General features: G+C 38.4%; 1 long non-coding RNA gene across 1 annotated transcript; it reads right to left on the minus strand.

The window, feature by feature from the left end:
* Positions 1-332: 332 nt before the first annotated feature.
* On the minus strand, positions 333-2,621 carry LOC126914878 (uncharacterized). Its single transcript, XR_007709898.1, has 2 exons — positions 2,279-2,621; positions 333-739 (listed from the first exon to the last, which is right to left on the minus strand). It is a non-coding gene; the product is annotated as an uncharacterized LOC126914878 (long non-coding RNA).

The following is a 2,621-nucleotide window of genomic DNA, read 5'->3' on the forward strand; positions in this document are numbered from 1 at the left end:
GTTATCATTTGTCATTACCATACAGGTCCTTTTGTCACCAGTGCACTTGTGCCCGAAAGTGGTGAAGTTTCCGGTCAGATTGGCGCATCTCTCTCCATCTTCCATTGTATCACACTGATGACACCATAAATTGTTTGCTCGTTCCGACGCTGCGTGAGTTCGATGTTCCGTAGTTAACAGTTGGCCTGATCATCGGACACAATCAACCGACAAATACGTATTAATTAATAGATATCGTGATTTATCCTAGATTTCTAAAGATTATTAAAATCGACGTAGGAATCGGACGTAAGACGTTGGGCAAATCGTTGTCTACTTTTTAATGCTTCGCATCTTTCTCTCATTTATTTCTTAGAAATTACTTCCTTCTACTTCTTCCTTTCTTTCATTTTTCAAACAGATGTGTTGTGCTTTCATTAACGTCAGATTTTTGTACATTTTTGTAAAAATAAATAGATATTAGTCTTGACATTTAATAGACATATCGGCGATATGCGTAGGATGAAATTTCGTCGCGTTCGTTGACAAGATTGCTAGGAAGATTGCGGAAAGGGATATCATCGAGGAAATCGTCTAATAAGGTGAAACATCGGTTTAGGTTTCTTATTTACAACGGAATTCTTCGGATGTTTAGCTTTTCCGTCGAATAGCGTCTCTAACGATATTTCGCCAAATTTTCCTGCTGTTCTTGCGATACGTCCGACGGTAAGACTTGGCAAGCAAAATATCGTAAACGTATCTGGAAATTACGAAAAATTTATTTCGATTTATTTCAATTAAACGTATTCCGAGAGCAGCAAACGTATTCCTTATCCATTGGCAGGTAATCAACGAAATCATACACGGGTACTTAAAAATACCTACAGTTGTGAAAGATATTTCCAAGTTCGGAAAAACGCTTCCACGCAAGTTTGACCAATCGTACCAATCCTCTAGAGTTTCAGCTTCTTAACAGATTGGATCATCTCCGAAGACTAAACAGACGGTATACGACTACGTTTGCATCTATACGACAATTGGATCTACGCAAGACTGCAGATTCGATATCCACGAAATATTCTATGTATATTTCATGAAGTTAAAAATTATACTGTTTTATTTCACATCTAGTTCCAATAGAATAAGATGGATTAAACGTAATTCAATAAAATAATTTAAAACAAAAAATGTTGTGCGTCTATTATTTCCTTATAAGATAAAAGACACTTTTGGGACGATCTAATGTTAAAAATTCTCTGTGAAAGTTGACTGTAATATTCTTCTTATCTAAAGAAAAAGAGAAAATAGAAATAGATGTATTCAGTATGAATTATTTATTTTATACATAGGAAACATAGGCAAGACGGTAAATGAAAAAGGTAGCCTCGAAATGAGAATTCATCGCGAAGCTTATCACGGAAAAAAAGTCAATTAAATGCACCGTGTACGATGATCGTTGTTTACACGATTCGTAACACAAATGGCTAACACCTACGAGTGAAGGCTTCAACAGGTGCACTTTCCTCTATATGCAGTTTATATGTAGAGGAAGATCTTCGCTATAAATAGACGAAACATCGTTCCTTCACACATCTAGTGAAAACTCCCTCAACGAAACACGCTCCTAAAACGCAACTTGCTCGTAAAACAAATAGGGCCATGTAATTGAAAGGAACCTCGAGAAAGAAAGAGAAAAATGGGAAGAAACAGAAACTTCCATTTTCCATTACAGAAACGCTCTTTGTTGAAAGAAAAATTCCTCAAATTAAAAATTCTCAAAGACGAAATACCGCCATTGTCTATCCTGGCAAATTATCTTCCGTCTTAACCAGTTACCTACTCTTGACGAGTATACTCGTCACGCGTAAAAAGCAGTTTTTGCTGTTTAAACTGCAATTTCAGCGAAAACTAAAATATATTCGTAAATTTGAAGACGTTTCGACCATTCGGAAGCCAGGACCAGGTAAAACGAACAAATGAAGAGATATAAATAATTATTATGAAAAAACTATAATACAGCGTGAACAAAGTAGTTGTTCTGTCCTTTCTAACGCATTTTAGTCGCATTAGTCGCAACGGTTAACTGGTCAATTCATTGTCGAGTCGATCAACTTTGGTATTCCGATCGTATCGACGTGAAAATCGGCGTGACGAATAAGGCGCAAGAATCGTTTTCTTCTCTCGCAAATACCGAAGATGGACAACGCGTATCGGCGAATTTTTAATTTCAGAAAAATGTAATTTGATTCGTGGCGAAAGTTTAAGCAGCCCGACAAAGCGAGTGAAATGCGAGGCTTACTATTGATGCTTACGACCATGGAGATAGACGCGACGATCAGGAAGTACGTGACAGGGTACATGTATCGGCCATGTTGATAACGTCTAGCGCGTCACATTCGAAAATAAATTCGGCTATTTAAATTGCGATCGGCTGATGTCCTTGGCGCATTGATCGTATGCTGGTGTATGGCGGCGAGCGCGTTGCAACGCAAAACGAGCGGATTTGGGTACAATAGACAGCCATATTGAGAATAGCCGGAGTCTGCGCTGGATGGGTACAGCTGCTCCAGAAACCTTGAAGCCCAAGGAAAATCAATATCCATGGCAGCCGGAAGGTCCTGTTCGTTCAGCGGGAACGTTTG

This window comes from Bombus affinis, chromosome 3, assembly GCF_024516045.1.
Source record: "Bombus affinis isolate iyBomAffi1 chromosome 3, iyBomAffi1.2, whole genome shotgun sequence".
NCBI classification, from domain to species: domain Eukaryota; kingdom Metazoa; phylum Arthropoda; class Insecta; order Hymenoptera; family Apidae; genus Bombus; species Bombus affinis.